This window comes from Carica papaya, chromosome 5 (genome assembly GCF_054855325.1).
Source record: "Carica papaya isolate Zhongbai chromosome 5, ASM5485532v1, whole genome shotgun sequence".
Classification (NCBI taxonomy): domain Eukaryota; kingdom Viridiplantae; phylum Streptophyta; class Magnoliopsida; order Brassicales; family Caricaceae; genus Carica; species Carica papaya.
In genome coordinates, this window is record NC_142313.1 from 36,948,697 (window position 1) to 36,967,419 (window position 18,723).

At 44.6% G+C, this 18,723-nt stretch overlaps 19 pseudogenes; all 19 read left to right on the forward strand.

Moving 5' to 3' along the window:
- Window positions 1-97: 97 nt before the first annotated feature.
- On the forward strand, window positions 98-216 carry LOC148266037 (5S ribosomal RNA; annotated as a pseudogene).
- Window positions 217-882: 666 nt separating this feature from the next.
- Window positions 883-1,001, forward strand: LOC148266038 (5S ribosomal RNA; annotated as a pseudogene).
- Window positions 1,002-1,531: 530 nt separating this feature from the next.
- On the forward strand, window positions 1,532-1,650 carry LOC148266039 (5S ribosomal RNA; annotated as a pseudogene).
- Window positions 1,651-2,207: 557 nt separating this feature from the next.
- On the forward strand, window positions 2,208-2,326 carry LOC148266040 (5S ribosomal RNA; annotated as a pseudogene).
- Window positions 2,327-2,531: 205 nt separating this feature from the next.
- LOC148266041 (5S ribosomal RNA) lies at window positions 2,532-2,650 on the forward strand (annotated as a pseudogene).
- Window positions 2,651-3,837: 1,187 nt separating this feature from the next.
- Window positions 3,838-3,955, forward strand: LOC148266042 (5S ribosomal RNA; annotated as a pseudogene).
- A 2,160-nt stretch (window positions 3,956-6,115) lies between these two features.
- Window positions 6,116-6,233, forward strand: LOC148266043 (5S ribosomal RNA; annotated as a pseudogene).
- An 813-nt stretch (window positions 6,234-7,046) lies between these two features.
- On the forward strand, window positions 7,047-7,165 carry LOC148266044 (5S ribosomal RNA; annotated as a pseudogene).
- A 2,640-nt stretch (window positions 7,166-9,805) lies between these two features.
- On the forward strand, window positions 9,806-9,923 carry LOC148266045 (5S ribosomal RNA; annotated as a pseudogene).
- Window positions 9,924-13,526: 3,603 nt separating this feature from the next.
- LOC148266046 (5S ribosomal RNA) lies at window positions 13,527-13,645 on the forward strand (annotated as a pseudogene).
- A 206-nt stretch (window positions 13,646-13,851) lies between these two features.
- LOC148266047 (5S ribosomal RNA) lies at window positions 13,852-13,970 on the forward strand (annotated as a pseudogene).
- Window positions 13,971-14,499: 529 nt separating this feature from the next.
- LOC148266048 (5S ribosomal RNA) lies at window positions 14,500-14,618 on the forward strand (annotated as a pseudogene).
- Window positions 14,619-15,480: 862 nt separating this feature from the next.
- Window positions 15,481-15,599, forward strand: LOC148266049 (5S ribosomal RNA; annotated as a pseudogene).
- A 635-nt stretch (window positions 15,600-16,234) lies between these two features.
- On the forward strand, window positions 16,235-16,353 carry LOC148266050 (5S ribosomal RNA; annotated as a pseudogene).
- A 202-nt stretch (window positions 16,354-16,555) lies between these two features.
- LOC148266051 (5S ribosomal RNA) lies at window positions 16,556-16,674 on the forward strand (annotated as a pseudogene).
- Window positions 16,675-17,002: 328 nt separating this feature from the next.
- On the forward strand, window positions 17,003-17,120 carry LOC148266052 (5S ribosomal RNA; annotated as a pseudogene).
- A 327-nt stretch (window positions 17,121-17,447) lies between these two features.
- LOC148266053 (5S ribosomal RNA) lies at window positions 17,448-17,566 on the forward strand (annotated as a pseudogene).
- A 328-nt stretch (window positions 17,567-17,894) lies between these two features.
- LOC148266054 (5S ribosomal RNA) lies at window positions 17,895-18,013 on the forward strand (annotated as a pseudogene).
- Window positions 18,014-18,219: 206 nt separating this feature from the next.
- Window positions 18,220-18,338, forward strand: LOC148266055 (5S ribosomal RNA; annotated as a pseudogene).
- The last annotated feature ends 385 nt before the right edge of the window (window positions 18,339-18,723 follow it).

Sequence of the window (18,723 nt, forward strand, 5' to 3'; positions counted from 1 at the left end):
CGAGAAGGAGAGGTGAAGTGTGAACGCAAAAGGAAACAAATGACAGGAGGGGGAAGAAAGGAGAAGTAGTATATATATTAGTAGCGCAAAATGAAACAGGTGCCATCATACCAGCACTAATGCACTGGATCCCATCAAAACTCCGTAATTAAGTGTGCTTGGGTGAGAGTAGTACTCGGATGGGTGACCTCCTGGGAAGTCTTCGTGTTACACCCATTTCTTTTCAAATGGGTCGTTCGACGTTACGCGCGAATGAAATTATGAACCACTGGTTCATTCGCAAAGGTGAGTCACGATGTCAGGGCATTTTACTTGATATTAGAACGAGAAGGAGAGATGCAGAGTGCACGCACAAGGAAATAAATGATCGGAGGGGGGATGGAAGGAGAAAGAGTGTATGTATTTGCAGCGCAGAATGAAACATGAGCGATCATGCCAGCACAAATGCAACGGATTCTATGAGAACTCCGCAGTTAATGGTGCTTGGGCGAGAGTAGTACTAGGATGGGTGACCTCCTGCGAAGTCCTTATATTTCACCCATTTTTTTGGGAAGTCCTCGTGTTGCACACATTTTTTTCAGATGGATCGTTCGACGTTACGCGCTACGGGAACTATGGTCCGCTGGTTTATTCGCAAATGTGAGTCACGACGTTGGGACATTTTACTTGATATTAGAACGAGAAGCAGAGGTGCAGTGTGCATCCACAAGAAAACAAATGACGGGAGCGGGGATGGAAGGAGAAGGTTTGCATGTTTTTGAAGCGCGAAATGAAACAAGTGCGATCATATCAGCACTAATGCACCGGATCCCATCAGAACTCCGCAGTTATGTTTGCTTGGGCGAGAGTAGTAGTGTATGTATTTGCAGCGCAAAATTAAACAAGTGCGATCATACTAGCACTAATGCACCGGATCGCATCAGAACTCCGCAGTTAAGTGTGCTTGGGCGAGAGTAGTACTCGGATCGGTGACCTCCTGGGAAGGCCTCGTGTTGCACCAATATTTTTTCAGACGGATCGTTCGACGTTACGCGCGACTGGAACTATGGTCTGCTAGTTTATACACAAATATGAGTCAAGAAGCAGGGGCATTTTAATCGATATTAGAACGAGAAGGAGAGATGCAGTGTGAACACACAAGGAAACAAATGATGGGAGGGGGGAGGGAATGAGAAGAAGTGTATGTATTTGCAGCACGAAATGAAACAGGTGCGATCATACCAGCACAAATGCATCGGATCCCATCAAAACTCCGCAGTTAAGTTTGTTTTGGCGAAAGTAGTACAAGGATGGGTTACCTCCTGGGAAGTTCTAGTCTTGCACCCATTTTTTTTCAGATGGGTCGTTCGACGTTACGCATGACTAGAACTTTGGTCCGCTGGTTTATACGCAAATGTGAGTCAAGACGCAGGGGCATATTAATTGATATTAGAACGAGAATGAGAGGTGAAGTGTGAACGAACAAGGAAACAAATGACGGGAGGGGGAAGAAAGGAGAAGGAGTGTATATATTTGCAGCGCGAAATGAAACAGGTGCGATCATACCAGCACTAATGCACTGGATCCCATCAGAACTCCGCAGTTAAGTGTGGTTGGGCGAGAGTAGTACTCGGATGGGTGACCTCCTGGAAAGTCCTCGTGTTGCACCCATTTTTTTTCAGATGGGTCGTTCGACGTTACGCGCGAGTGGAATTATGAACCGATGGTTCATTCGCAAAGATGAGTCACGGTGCCGGGGCATTTTACTTGATATTAGAACGATAAGGAGAGATGCAGAGTGCACGCACAAGGAAACAAATGACTGGAGGGGGGATGGAAGGAGAAAGAGTGTATGTATTTGCAGCGCAGAATGAAACATGAGCAATCATACCAGCACTAATGCAACGTATTCTATCAGAACTCTGCAGTTAAGGTTGCTTGGGCGAGAGTAGTACTAGGATGGGTGACCTCCTGCGAAGTCCTTATATTTCACCCATTTTCTTGGGAAGTCCTCGTGTTGCACCCATTTTTTTGCAAATGATTCTTTCAATGTTATGTGCGACTTGAATTATGGTCCGCAGGTTTATTCGTAAATGTGAGTCACGGCGCCGTGGCATTTTACTTGATATTAGAATGAGAATGAGAGGTGCAGTGCGCACGCATGAGGAAACAAATGACGGGAGGGGGAAGGAAGGAGGAGTGTATGTATTTGCAGCGCGAAATTAAACAGCTGCGATCATGTTAGCACTAATGCACCGGATCCCATTAGAACTCCGCAGTTAAGTGTGCTTGGGCGATAGTAGTACTAGAATGAGTGATCTCCTGGGAAGTCCTCGTGTTGCACCAATTTATTTGTAGATGGGTCGTTCGACGTTACGTGCGAGTGGAATTATGAACCGATGGTTCATTCTCAAAGATGAGTCACGGTGCCGGGGCATTTTACTTGATATTAGAACGAGTAGGAGAGACACAGTGTGCACACACAAGGACATAAATGACGGGAGGGGGAGGGAAAGAGAAGGAGTGTATGTATTTGCAGCGCGGAATGAAACTAGTACGATCATACCAGCACTAATGCACCGGATCCTATTAGAACTTTGCAGTTAAGTGTTCTTGGGCGAGAGTAGTACTAGGATGGGTGACCTCTTGGGAAATACTCGTCTTGCACCCGTCTTTTTCTTAATATTATTCGTGCATCCATTTATATAGTCTACCACGTGATAAGAGTATCATTATGAGCATCGTACATAATAGAACAAGCAAAACAGAGGTGCGGCGGGTGGTCCGTTCATCTGGGCGTTAATCGAGGCAACGGGGCATTTTGCTTGATATTACAACTAGAAGTAGAGGTGCGGTGTCCACACAGAGTGAAATAAATGATGGGAGGGGGGAGGGAGAGAGAAGGGGTATATGTATTTGAAGTGAGGAATAGGACGGGTGGGATCATACTAGCACTAATGCATTGTATCCCATCATAATCTGCAGTTAAGCGTGTTTGGGCGAGAGTAATACTAGGATGAGTGAAATCCTAGGAAGTGCTTGTGTTGCACCTGTCTTTTTGCGGACAGGGCACCAAACATTACAGGCGATTAGAGCCACAGTCCGCTGGTTCATTTGTAAGCGTGAGTCACCGCGCCGGGGCATTTTGGTTACTTTTTTTGTGCATTCATTTATAATCCACCACGTAATAAGAGAGCCATTACGAGCATCTTACATAGTAGAACAACGAAAAAAAATGGTGTGGCGGGTGGTCCTTTAATCTGGGCATAAGTCGAGGTGCTGGGGCATTTTTCTTGATATTAGAACTAGAAACAGAGATGTAATGTGCACGCACATCGAAAAAAATGATGGGAGAGGGGAGGAAAAGATAAGGGGTATATGTATTTGCAATGCAGAATGGAAGGGGTGTGATCATACCAGCACTAATGCACCAGATCCCATCGAACTATACAGTTAAGCATGATTGGGTGATAGTAGTACTAGGATTGGTAACCTCCTGAGAAGTCCTCGTGTTGCATTGTCTTTTTACAAATAGAGCATAAAATGATACATGTGATCGGAGCCACAATCTGCTGGTGTGAGTTGCGTCGCCAGAAAATTTTGCTTACTATTTTTTCGTGCATTCATTTATAGTCTACCACGTGATAAGAGTGTCATTGCGATATCTTACATAGTAGAATAAAGAAAAATGAGGTACAGCGGGCAATCCTTTCTTCTTGCGTGAGTCGAGGTGTCAGGGCATTTCGTTTGATATTAGAACTATAAACAGAGGTGTGGTGTGCACACACAATGAATAAAAATGACGGGTGGGGGGAGGGAAGGAGAATGGGTATATGTATTTGCAATGCGAAATGGAAGGGGTGCAATCATACTAGCATTAAAACACCGGATCCCATCGAACTCCGTAGTTAAGCGTGCTTGGGCGAGAGTAGTACTAGGATGGGTGATCTCCTGGGAAGTTCTCTTGTTGCACCCGTCTTTTTGCAGACGGGGCGTCAAACGTTATGAGCGATCGGAGCCACAGTTTATCGGCATGAGTAGCGACATTGAAACATTTTGTTTAATATTTTACGTGCACTTATTTTTAGTCCACCACGTAATAAGAGTCTCATTACGAGAGTCTTACATAGTAGAACAATGAAAAAAGAGGCGCAGCGGGCCTCCGTTCTTCTAGGCGTGAGTCGAAGTGACATTGCATTTCGCTCTATATTAGAACTAGAAGTGGAGATGCAGTATGCCTGCACAGCAAAATAAATGATGGGAGGGGGGAGGGAAGGAGAAGGGCTATATGTATTTGCAGTTAGGAATGGGACAGTTGCAATCATACAAACACTACTGCACAGGATCCCATCAGAACTCTGTAGTCAAGCGTGCTTAGGCAAGATTAGTTCTAGGATGGGTGACCTTCTGGAAAGTTCTCGTGTTGAACCCATCTTTTTGTAGACGAAGTGTTAAACGTTAAGTGCGATCGGAGCCACAATCTGCCGGTGTGAGTCGCGGGGCCTGAAAATTTTGCTTAATATTTTTCGTGCATTCATTTATAGTCTACCACGTGATAAGAGTGTCATTACAAGTATCTTACATAGTATAACAAATAAAAACGAGGTACGGCGGGCGATCCATTCATCTGGGCGTGAGTCGAGGTGCCGGGGTATTTCGCTTGATATTAGAACTAGAAATAGAGGTGTGGTGTGTGCGCACAACGAAACAAATGACAGGAAGGGGGAGGGAAGGAGAAGGGGTATATGTACTTGCAGCGTGGAATGGAAGTACTGCGATCATACCTGCACTAATGCACTGGATCCCATCGAATTTCATAGTTAAGTGTGCTTGGGCGGAAGTAGTACTTGGATGGGTGACCTCCTGGAAAGTTCTCATGTTCCACTCGTTTTTTTACTAACGGGACGTTAAACATTATGCGCGATCAAAGCCATTGTCCCTCGGAGTGAGTCGCAACGCCAAGTCATTTTTCTTAATATTTTTCGTGCATTCATTTATAGTTCGCCACATGATAAGAGTATTATTACGAGCATCTTACATAGTAGAATAACAGAAAATGAGGTGCAGGGGGTAGTCCATTTATCTGGGCGTGAGTCGAGGCACCGGAGCATTTTGCTCTATATTAGAACTATAAGCAGAGGTGTAATGTTCGCGCATAGCAAAACAAATAACAGGGGAGGAGGGAGGGAGAAAGGGTATATGTATTTATAGCACAAAATAGAAGAGGTGCGATCATACTAGAACTAAAGCATCGGATCCCAACGAACTCCGTAGTTGAGCGTGTTTTGGCGAGAGTAGTACTAGGATGGGTGATCTTTTGGGAAGTCCTCGTGTTGCGCCCGTCTTTTTACGGATGGGGTGTTAAACATTATGCGCAATAGGAGCCGTATTCCGCCGGTATGAGTCATGGTGCCAGAATATTTTGCTCAATATTTTTCGCACATTCATTTATAGTCCACGACATGATAAGAGTGTCAGTATAAGCATCTTGCATAGTAGAACAATAAAAAATGAGGTAGGACAGGCGGTCCGTTTATCTAAGCATGAGTCGAGGTGCTCGGACATTTCGCTTGATATTAGAACTAGAAACAGAGGTGTAGTGTGCATGCACAGCGAAAGAAATGACGGGAGGGGGGAGGGAAGGAGAAGGGTTATATGTATTTGCAGCACGAAATGGAAGGGGTGCGATAATACTAACACTAATGCATCGGATCTTGTCGAACTCCGCAGTTAAGTGTGCTCTGGTGAAAGCAGTATTAGGATGGGTGACCTCCTGCGAAGTCCTCGTGTTCCACCCATCTTTTTATGGATGGGGCGTTAAATATTACGCATGACCGGAGCGACAGTCCGCCAGTGTGAGTCGCGGCATTTGGACATTTTGCTTAATATTTTTCATGCATTCATTTATAGTCCATCACGAGATAAGAATGTCATTACGATTATCTTACATAGTAGAACAATAAAAATAGAGTTGTGACGGGCGGTCTGTTCATCTAGGCATGAGTTGAGATGCCTTTGCATTTCACTTGATATTAAAACTAGAAATAGAGGTGCGGTGTGCGCGCACAACAAAATAAATGATGAGAGGGGAGAGGGAAGGAGAAAGGGTATATGTATTTGCAGTGCGGAATGAAAGGTGTGCGATCATACCAGCACTAATGCATCAAATCCCATCGAACTTCGTAGTTAATCGTGCTTGGGCGAGAGTAGTACTAGGATGGGTGATCTCCTAGGAAATTCTCATGTTGCACTCTTCTTTTTGTAGATGGGGCGTTAAATGTTACGCGGGACTAGAGCGACAGTCGCTGCTTAATTCGCAAATGTGAGTCACGGCGCCAGAGCATTTTGCTTAATATTATTCGTGCATTTAATTATAGCCCACCACGTGATAAGATTATTATTACGAGCATCTTACTTAGTAGAACAACAAAAAAGGAGGTGCAGCGGGTATTCCGTTCATATAGACATGAGTCGAGGCACCGGGGCATTTTGCTCGATATTAGAACTAGAAGTAGAGGTACGTTGCGCACACAGCGAAACAAATGACGGGAAGGGAGAGGGAAGGAGAAGGGATATATGTCTTTGCGGCACAAATTAGAAGGGGTGCGATCATACCAACACTAGTTCACGGGATCTATCAGAACTCTGCAGTTAAGCATGCTTGAGCGAGAGTAGTTCTACGATGGGTGACCTCTTGGAAAGCACTCGTGTTGCACCATTTTTTTTGCAGAAGGGGCGTTAAATGTTACAGGGGACTGGAGCGACAGTCCGCCTGTTGATTCGCAAATGTTAGTCACAGTGCCGGGGCATTTTTCTTAATACTTTTCATGCATTCAATTAAAGCTCATCACGTGATGAGAGTATCATTGCGAGCATCTTAAATAGTAGAACAACGAAAAATGAGGTGCGGCAGGTGATCCGTTCATATGGGCATGAGTCGAGGTGTCAGGGCATTTGGCTCGATATTAGAACTAAAAGCAGAGGTGAGTTCCGCGCACAGCGAAACAAATGATGGGAAGGGAGAGGGAAGGAGAAGTGGTATATGTCTTTACGGTGCAAATTAGAAGGGGTGCGATCATACCGGCACTAGTTCATCAGATCCCATCAGAACTCCGCAGTCAAACGTGCTTGGGCGAGAGTAGTAGTAGCATGGGTGACCTCTTAGGAAGTACTCGTGTTGCACCCTTCTTTTTGTAGACGGGACATTAAATGTTATGCGGGACCAGAGAGATGGTCCAGCAGTTCATTCACAAACGTGAGTCACGGCGCCAAGACATTTTGCTTAATATTTTTCGTGCATTCAATTAAAGCCCATCGCATGTTGAGAGTGTCATTGCGAGCATCTTACATAGTAGAACAATGAAAAAGGAGGTGCGGCGGGTGTTTCATATAGACATGAGTCGAGGCACCGGGGCATTTCGCTCGATATTAGAACTAGAAGCAGAGGTGAGTTGCGCCCACAGCGAAATAAATGATGGGAAGGGAGAGGGAAGGGAAAGGGGAATATGTATTTGCAGCGCAAACCAAAACGATTGTGATCATACCAGCACTAGTTCACTGGATCCCATCAGAACTCCGCAATCAAGCGTTCTTGGGCGAGAGTAGTACTAGGATGTGTGGCCTTCTGGGAAGTGCTCGTGTTCCACCCTTCTTTCTACAGATGGGGTGTTAAATGTTACGCGGGAATGGAACGACGGTCTGGCAGGGCATTTTGCTTAATATTTTTTGCACATTCAATTAAAACCAATCACGTGATAAGAGTGTCATTGCGAGCACCTTATATAATATAACAACAAAAAATGAGGTGCGGTGGGCGATCCATTCATATGGGTATGAGTCAAGGCGCTGGGGTATTTTACTTCATATTAGAACGAGAAGAAGAGATGCAGTGTGCACGAATAAGGAAACAAATGACGGGAGAGGGGAGGGAAGGAGAAGGAGTGTATATATTTGCAGCGCAGTATGAAACAGGTGCCATTATACCATCACTAATTCACCAGATCCCATCAGAACTCCGCAGTTAAATGGGCTTAGGTGAGTGTAGTACCAGAAGTTGTGACCTCCTGGGAAGTCCTTGTGTTGTACCTATTTTTTTCAGATGGGGCGTTCGACATTATGTGCGACTGGAACTATGGTCTGCTGGTTTATTCACAAATGTGAGTCACGGTGCCGAAAATTTTTACTTAATATTGGAACGAGAAGGAGAGGTGCAGTGTACACGCACAAGGAAACAAATGATAGGAGAGGGGAGGGAAGGAGAAGGAGAATATGTATTTGCAGCACGGAATGAAACAGGTGCGATCATACCAGCACTAATGCACCGGATCCCATCAGAACTCTGCAGTTAAGTGTCTTTGAGCGAGAGTAGTATTAGAATCCTGGAAAGTACTCGTGTTGCACCCATTTTTTTCAGATTGGTCGTTCGACCTTATGCGCGACTGAAACTATGGTCCGCTGGTTTATTCACAAATAAGAGTCATGGCGCTGGGGCATTTTACTAGATATGAGAACGAGAAGCAGAGGTGCAGTGTGCACACACAAGAAAACAAATGACGGGAGGGGAGAGAGAAGGAGAAAGAGTGTATGTATTTGCATCACAAAATGAAACATTTACGATCATACCATCACTAATTCACCGGATCAAATCAGAACTTCGGAGTTAAGTGTGCTTGGGCGAGAATAGTACTAGGATGGGTGACTTCCTAGGAAGTCCTCATGTTTCTCCCATTTTTTTACAGATGGGTCCTTCGACGTTACGCGCGACTGAAACTATGGTCCTGTGATTTATTTGCAAATGTGAGTGACAGTGCCGGAACATTTTACTTGATATTAGAACGAGATGGAGAGGTGCAGTTTGCACACATAATGAAAGAAATGACGGGAGAGGGGAGGGAAGGAGAAGGAGTGTATAAATTTATAGTGCAGAATGAAACATTTGCGATCATACCATCACTAATTCACCTAATTAAATTAGAACTCCGGAGTTAAGTGTGTTTGGGTGAGAGTAGTACTAGGATGAGTGACCTCCTAGGAAGTGCTTGTGTTGCACCAGTCTTTTTGCAGACAGGGCATCAAATGTTACACGCGACTAGAGCCATAGTCCGCTGGTTCATTTATCGATGTGAATCGTCGTGCCGGGGCATTTTGCTTACTTTCTTTTGTGCACTCATTTATAGTCCACCACGTGATAACAGAGTCATTACAAGCATCTTACACAGTAGAACAACGAAAAAAAAAGGTGTGGCGGGTGGTCCTTTAATCTGGGCATAATTCGAGGTGCTGGGGCATTTTGCTTGATATTAGAACTAGAAACAGAGATGCAGTATGCGCGCACAACGAAAAAAATAACAGGAGAGGGAAGGAAATGAGAAAGGGTTCGATCATACCAGCACTAATGCACTGGATCCCATCAAACTATGTTGTTAAGCATGCTTGGGCGAAAGTAGTACTAGGATCGGTAACCTCATGAGAAGTCCTCATGTTGCACTGTCTTTTTGCAAACGGGCGTAAAACGATACATGTGATCGGAGCCACAATCCGCTGGCGTGAGTCGTGTCGCCAGAAAATTTTGCTTACTATTTTTTTGTGCATTCATTTATAGTCTACCACGTGATAAGAGTGTCATTACGATCATCTTACATAGTAGAATAAAGAAAAATGAGGTACGGCGGGCGGTCCTTTCTTCTGGCGTGAGTCGAGGTGTCGAGCCATTTTGCTTGATATTAGAACTATAAATAGAGGTGCGGTGTTCGCGCACAGTGAAAAAAATGACGGGTGGGGGGAGGGAAGGAGAAGGGGTATATGTATTTGCAACGCAGAATGGAAGAGCTGCAATCATACTAGCATTAATACACCGGATCCCATCGAACTCCGTAGTTAAGCATGTTTGGGCAAGAGTAGTACTAGGATGGGTGACCTCCTGGGAAGTTCTCTTGTTGCACCCATCTTTTTGCAGATGGGGCGTCAAACGTTACGCACGATCGGAGCCACAGTCCGCCGGCATGAGTGGCGACGTTGAAACATTTTGCTTAATATTTTATGTGCACTTATTTGTAGTCCACCACGTGATAAGAGTCTCATTACGAGAGTCTTACATAGTAGAACAACGAAAAAAGAGGCGCAGCGGGCCTCTGTTCTTCTGGGCGTGAGTCGAAGCAACATGACATTTCACTCTATATTAGAACTAGAAGCAGAGATGTGGTATGCCCGCACAGCGAAATAAATGATGGGAGGGGGGAGGGAAGGAGAAGGGCTATATGTATTTGCAGCGGGGAATGAGACAGTTGCGATCATTCAAACAGTAATGCACACGATCTCATCAGAACTCTGTAGTCAAGCGTGCTTGGGCGAGATTAGTTCTAGGATGGGTGACCTCCTGAAAAATCCTTGTGTTGAACCCGTTTTTTTGTAGACGAGGTGTTAAACGTTAAGTGTGATCGGAGCCACAATCTGTCAATGTGAGTCACGGGGCCTGAAAATTTTGCTTAATATTTTTTGTGCATTCATTTATAGTTCACCACGTGATAAGAGTGTTATTACAAGTATCTTACATAGTATAACAATGAAAAACGAGGTATGGCGGGCGATTCATTCATCTGGACGTGAGTCGAGGTGCCGGGGTATTTCGCTTGATATTAGAACTAGAAACAAATGTGTGGTGTGTTCGCACAACGAAACAAATGACGAGAGAGGGGAGGGAAGGAGAAGGGGTATATGTATTTGCAGCGTTGAATTGAAGGGGTGCGATCATACCTGCACTAATGCACTGGATCCCATCGAATTTCGTAGTTAAGTGTGTTTGGGCGGAAGTAGTACTAGGATGGGTGACCTCCAAGAAAGTTCTCATCTTCCACTCGTTTTTTTGTTGACGGGACGTTAAACGTTATGCGTGATCAAAGCCATTGTCCCTCGGTGTGAGTCGCAACGCCAATACATTTTTCTTAATATTTTTCGTGCATTCATTTATAGTTCGCCACGTAATAAGAGTGTCATTGCAAGCATTTTACATAGTAGAATAACGAAAAATGAGGTGTAGAGGGTAGTCCGTTCATCTGGGCATGAGTCGAGGCGCCGGAGCATTTTGCTCTATATTAGAACTATAGGCAGAGGTGCGGTGTTCATGCATAGCGAAACAAATAACTAGGGGGGAGGGAGGGAGAAGGGGTATATGTATTTGTAGCACAAAATAGAAGAGGTGCGATCATACTATCACTAATGCACCGGATCCCATCGAACTCTATTGTTGAGTGTGTTTTAGCTAGAGTAGTACTAGGATGGGTGATCTTTTGGAAAATCCTCGTGTTGCCCCCGTCTTTGTACAGATGGGGTGTTAAACGTTATGCGCAATAGGAGCCATAGTCCGCCGGCATGAGTCATGGCGCCAGAATATTTTGGTTAATATTTTTCGTGCATTCATTTATAGTCCACCACATGATAAGAGTGTCATTACGAGCATCTTACATAGTAGAACAATGAAAAACGAGGTACGACAGGCAGTCTGTTTATCTAGGTGTGAGTCGAGGTGCCCGGACATTTCGCTTGATATTAGAACTAGAAATAGAGGTGTAGTGTGCATGCCCAGCGAAACAAATGACAGGAGGGGGGAGGGAAGGAGAAGGGATATATGTATTTGCAGCACGAAATAGAAGGGGAACGATCATACCAACACTAATACATCGGATCTTGTCGAACTCCGCAGTTAAGCGTGCTCTGGTGAAAGTAGTATTAAGATGGGTGACTTCTTGTGAAGTCCTCGTGTTTCACCCGTCTTTTTATGGACGTGGCGTTAAATATTACGCATGACCAGAGCGACAATCTGCCAGTGTGAGTCGCGGCATTAGGACATTTTACTTAATATTTTTCATGCATTCATTTATAGTCCATCATGAGATAAAAATGTCATTACGATTATCTTACATAGTAAAACAATGAAAATAGAGTTCTACGATTATCTTACATAGTAGAACAATGAAAATGTCATTACGATTATCTTACATAGTAGAACAATGAAAATGTCATTAGAATGCACGAGATAAGAATGTCCGCGTAACATTTTCCTTAATATTATTCGTGCATTCAATTATAGCCCACCACGTAATAAGATTATTATTACGAGCATCATACATTGTAGAACAACAAAAAAAAGGTGCAGCGGGTGTTCCGTTCATATAGACATGAGTCGAGGTACCGGGGCATTTTCGATCTATATTAGAACTAGAAGCAGAAGTGTATTGCGCGTACAGTGAATCAAATGACGAGAAGGAAGAGGGAAGGAGAAGGGATATATGTCTTTGCAGCGCAAATTAGAAGGGGTGCCATCATACCAGCACTAGTTCACGAGATCCATCAGAACTCTGCAGTAAAGCATGCTTGGGCGAGAGTAGTTCTAAAATGGGTGACCTCTTGGGAAGCACTCGTGTTGCACTCTTTTTTTTGCAAACAGGGCGTTAAATGTTACGTAGGACTGGAGCGACGGTCCGCCTGTTCATTCGTAAACGTGAGTCACAATGCTGGGGCATTTTTCTTAATACTTTTCGTGCATTCAATTAAAGCCCATCACGTGATGAGAGTGTCATTGCGAGCATCTTAAATAGTAGAACAATGAAAAATGAGGTGCGGCAGACGATCCGTTCATATGGGCATGAGTCGAGGTGCCAGGGTATTTCGCTCGATATTAGAACTAGAAGCAGAGGTGAGTTGCGCGCACAGCGAAACAAATGACAGGAAGGGAGAAGGAAAGAGAAGTGGTATATGTCTTTGCGGCGCAAATTAGAAGGGGTGCGATCATACAGCACTAGTTCACCGGATCCCATCAGAACTCTGCAGTCAAGCGTGTTTGGGCAAGAGTAGTAGTAGGATGGGTGACTCATGTTGCACCTTTCTTTTTGTAAAAGGGGCATTAAATGTTACGCGGGACCAGAGAGACGGTCTAGCGGTTCATTCACAAACGTGAGTCACGGCGCCGGGACATTTTGCTTAATATTTTTCGTGCATTCAATTAAAGCCCATCACGTGTTGAGAGTGTCATTGCGAGCATCTTACATAGTAGAACAATTAAAAAAGAGGTGCGGCAGGTGTTTCATATAGACATGAGTTGAGGCTCCCGGGCATTTTGTTCGATATTAGAACTAGAAACAGAGGTGAGTTGCGCCCACAGCAAAATAAATGATGGGAAGGGAGAGGGAAGGAGAAGGGGTATATGTATTTGCAGTGCAGAATGAAACAGGTGCCATTATACCATCACTAATTCACCAGATACCATCAAAACTCCGTAGTTAAATGTGCTTAGGTGAGTGTAGTACTACAAGTGGTGACTTCCTGGAAAGTCCTTGTGTTGCACCTATTTTTTTTAGATGGGGCGTTCGACATTATGCGCGACTGGAACTTTGGTCTACTGGTTTATTCGCAAATGTGAGTCACGGTGCCGAAATATTTTACTTGATATTAGAACGAGAATGAGAGGTGCGGTGCGCACGCACAAAGAAACAAATGACAGGAGAGGGGAGGGAAGGAGAAGGAGTGTATGTATTTGCAGCACGGAATGAAATAGGTACGATCATACCAGTATTAATGCACCGGATCCCATCAGAACTCCGAAGTTAAGTGTGCTTAGGCAAGAGTAGTATTAGAATGGGTGACCTCTTGGGAAGTACTCGTGTTGCACCCATTTTTTTGCAGATGGGTAGTTCGACGTTATTCGCGACTGGAACTATGGTCCGCTGGTTTATTCACAAATGTGAGTAACGGCGCCCGGACATTTTACTTGATATTATAATGAGAAGTAGAGGTGCATTGTGCACGCACAAGGAAACAAATGACGAGAGGGGGGATGGAAGGAGAATGAGTGTATGTATTTACAGCGCAGAATGAAATAGGTGCGATCATACCAGTACTAATGCACCGGATCCCATCAGAACTCCACAGTTAAGTGTGTTTGGGCGAAAGTAGTACTAGGATGGGTGACCTCTTGGGAAGTCCTCATGTTTCACCTATTGTTTTGCAGATGGGTCGTTCGATCTTACGCGCGACTGGAACTTTAGTATGCTGGTTTATTCGCAAATGTGAGTCACGGCGCCGGGGTATTTTACTTGATATTAGAACAAGAAGGAGAGCTGCAATATGCACCCACAAGGAAATAAATGACGGGAGGGGGGAGGGAAGGAGAAGGAGTGTATGTATTTGCAGTGCAGAATGAAACAGGTGCTATTATACCATCATTAATTTACCGGATCCCATCAGAACTCCGCACCTAAATGTGCTTAGCGAGTGTAGTACTAGAAGTGGTGACCTCCTGGAAAGTCCTTGTGTTACACCTATTTTTTTCAGATGGGATATTCGACATTATGAACGACTGGAACTTTGGTCCACTGGTTTATTCGCAAATGTGAGTCACGGTGCCGAAATATTTTACTTGATATTAGAACGAGAAGGAGAGGTGCAGTGTGCACGCACAAGGAAACAAATGACAGGAGAAGGGAGGGAAGGAGAAAGAGTGTATGTATTTGCAGCGCGGAATGAAACAAGTGCGATCATACCAGCACTAATGCACCGGATCCCATCAGAACTCCGCAGTTAAGTGTGTTTGGGTGAGAGTAGTACTAGAATGGGTGACCTCATCGGAAGTACTCGTGTTGCACCCAGTTTTTTGCAGATGGTTCATTCGACGTTATGCGCGACTAGAACTATGGTCCGCTGGTTTATTCACAAATATGAGTGATGGCGTCCGGGCATTTTACTTGATATTATAACGAGAAGTAGAGGTGCATTGTGCACGCATAAGGAAACAAATGACGAGAGGGGGGAGGGGGGAGGGAAAGAGAAGGAGTGTATGTATTTGCAGCGCAAAATGAAACAGATGCCATTATACCATCACTAATTCACTGGATCTCATCAGTACTCCGCAATTAAATGTTCTTGGGCGAGTGTAGTACTAGGAGTTGTGACCTCCTAGGAAGTCCTCGTGTTGCACCTATTTTTTTGCAAATGGGTCCTTCGACGTTACGCGCGAATGGAACTATGGTCTGCTGGTTTATTTACAACTGTGAGTCACAGCACCAAGATATTTTACTCGATATTAGAACGAAAAGAAGAGGTGCAGTGTGCACGCACAAGCAAACAAATGACGGAAAGGGGGAGGGAAGGAGAAGGAGTGTATGTATTTGTAACGCGGAATGAATCAGGTGCCATCATACCATCACTAATTCACCGGATCCCATCAGAGCTCCGCATTTTAATGTGCCTGGGCGAGTGTAGTACTAGGAGTTGTGACCTCCTAGGAAGTCCTTGTGTTTCACCTATTTTTTTCAGATGGGGCGTTCGAGGTTACGCGCGACTGAAACTATGGTCTACTGGTTTATTCACAAATGTGAGTCACGGCGCCGAGGCATTTTACTTGATATTAAAACAAGAAGGAGAGGTGCAGTGTGCACGCACAAGGAAATAAATAACGAGAGGGTGAAGGGAAGGAGAATGTGTGTATGCATTTGCAACACAGAATGAAACAAGTGCAATCATACCAGCACTAATGTACCGGATCCCATCAGAATTCTGCAGTTATATGTGCTTGGGTAAGAGTAGTACTATGATGGGTGACCTCCTGGGAAGTACTCGTGTTGCACCCGTTTTTTTGTAGATTGGTCGTTCGACGTTACGCGCAACTGGAACTTTGGTTCTCTAGTTTATTCGCAAATGTGAGTCACAGCGCCAGGGCATTTTACTTGATATTAGAATGAGAAAGAGAGGTCCAGTGTGCACTCACAAGGAAACAAATGACGGGAGGGGGGAGGGAAGAAAATGGAGTGTATGTATTTACAGCGCGGAATAAAACAAGTGCAATCATAACAGCACTAATGCACCGAATCCCATCAGAAGTCCGCAGTTAAGTGTGCTTGGGCAATAGTAGTACTAGAATGGGTCACCTCTTGGGAAGTCCTCGTGTTACACCTATTTTTTTGCAGATGTGTCGTTCAACATTACGCACGACTAGAAGTGTGTTTGGGCAGAGTAGTACTACGATGGGTGACCTCTTGGGAAGTTCTCGTGTTGCACTTATTTTTTTACAGATGGGTCGTTTGACATTACGCGCGACTAGAACTATAGTCCACTTGTTTATTCGCAAATGTGAGTCACGGCGCCAGGGCATTTTACTTGATATTAGAACGAGAAGTAGAGGTGCAGTGTGCACGCACAAGGAAACAAATGATGGGAGGAGGGGGGAAGGAGAAAGAGTGTATGTATTTTCAGCGCGAAATGAAACAAGTGCGATCATACCAGCACTAATGCACCTGATCCCATCAGAAGTCTGCAGTTAAGTGTGCTTGGGCGAGAGTAGTACTAGAATGGGTGAACTCCTGGGAAGTTCTAGTGTTGTACCTACTTTTTTACAGATGGGTCGTTTGACGTTACGCGCGACTTAAACTATGGTCCACTGGTCTATTCGCAAATGTGAGTCACGACGCCGGGTCATTTTACTTGATATTAGAACGAGAAAGGTGCAGTATGCACGCACAAGGAAACAAATGACGGGAGGGGGGAGGGAAGGGGAATGAGTGTATGTATTTGCAGCGCAGAATAAATCAAGTGCGATCATACTAGCATTAATGCACCGGATCGCATCAGAAGTCCACAGTTAAGTGTGCTTGGGTAAGAGTAGTACTAGAATGGGTGACCTCCTGGGAAGTCCTCGTGTTGCACCTATTGTTTTGTAGATGGGTTGTTCGATATTACGCACGACTGGAACTATGGTCCGCAGTTAAGTGTGCTTGGGAAGAGTAGTACTACGATGGGTGACCTCTTGCGAAGTTCTCATGTTGCACTTACTTTTTTATAGATGGGTCGTTCGACGTTACATGTGACTGGAACTATAGTCCACTGGTTTATTCGCAAATATGAGTCACGACACTGAGACATTTTACTTGATATTAGAACGAGAACGAGAGGTGCAGTGTGCACGCACAAGGAAACAAATGAAGGGAGGGGGGAGGGAAGGAGAAGGAGTGTTTGTATTTGCAGTGTGGAATGAAACAAGTGCGATCATACCAGCAATAATGCACCGGATCCCATCAGAAGTCGGCAATTAAGTGTGCTTGGGCAAGAGTAGTATTAGAATGGGTGACCTCTTGGAAGTCCTCGTGTTGCACCTATTTTTTTGCAGATGGGTCGTTCGACATTACGCACGACTGGAACTATGGTCCGCAGTTAAGTGTTTTTGGGAAGAGTAGTACTAAGATGGGTGACCTCCTGGGAAGTTCTCGTGTTGCACTTATTTTTTTTACAGATGGGTCGTTCAACGTTACACGCGACTTGAACTATGGTCTGCTGGTTTATTCGCAAATGTGCGTCACGGCGCCGGGGCATTTTACTTGAATTAGAACGAGAAGGAGAGGTGCAGTGTGCAAGCACAAGGAAACAAATTACGGGAGGGGGAAAGAAGGGGAAGGAGTATATGTATTTGCAGCGCAGAATAAAACAAGTGCGATCATACCAGCACTAATGCACCGGATCGCATCAGAAGTCTGCAGTTAAGTGTGCTTGGGCAAGAGTAGTACTAGAATGGGTGACCTCTTGGGAAGTACTCATGTTGCACCTATTTTTTTACAGATGGGTCGTTCGACATTACGCACGACTAGAACTATGGTCCGTAGTTAAGTGTGCTAGGGTAGAGTAGTACTACGATGGGTGACCTCCTGGGAAGTTCTCGTGTTGCACTTATTTTTTTACAGATGGGTAATTCGACATTACGCGCGACTAGAACAATGGTTAGCTGGTTTATTCGCAATTGTGAGTCATAGCGCCGAGGTATTTTACTTGATATTAGAACGAGAAGGAGAGGTACAATGTGCACGCACAAGAAAACAAATGACGGGAGGGGGGAGGGAAGGAGAAAGAGTGTATGTATTTGCAGCGCGGAATGAAACAAGTGCGATCATACCAGAACTAATGCACCAGATCCCATCAGAAGTCCACAGTTAAGTGCGCTTGGGCGAGATTAGTACTAGAAAAGGTGACCACCTGGGAAGTCCTCGTGTTGCACCTATTTTTTTGCAAATGGGTCGTTCGACGATACGCACGACTGGAATTATGGTCCACTGGTTTATTTATAAATAAGAGTCACGGCACCGAGGCATTTTACTTGATATTAGAATGAGAAGCAGAGGTGCAATGTGCACGCACAAGGAAATAAATGATGGGAGGGGGGATGGAAGGAGAAGGAGTGTATGTATTTGCATCGCAGAATGAAACAGGTGCCATTATACTAGCACTAATGCACCAGATCTCCTCAAAACTCCGCAGTTAAGTGTGCTTGGGCGAAAGTAGTACTAGAATGGGTGACCTCCTGGGAAGTCCTCGTGTTGCACCTATTTTTTTGCAGGTAGGTCGTTCGACGTTACGCACGACTGGAACTATGGTCCGCAGTTAAGTGTGCTTGGGAAGAGTATGCTCACTATCTCTAGTACCTTGGCTAAAGTTTTAACAAACCCAGGATCTACACACTCTTTTGCTTTACATGAGTTTGTTCAACATCTAAACATTGAACAGTCACCTTTAAAATATGTATTAGTATTCTCTACCCCAGCCAATAAGGACTTGACTGCTAGTATAATTTGTTGACCATTTATTATAGAGATTGCCAACAAAGAGTTACCAATAGATCTCATACTCCTAGACATACATGATTTTGACGTCATACTAGGAATGGATTAGTTGACAGCGTACCATGCCAATATAGATTGTCATGGGAAGATG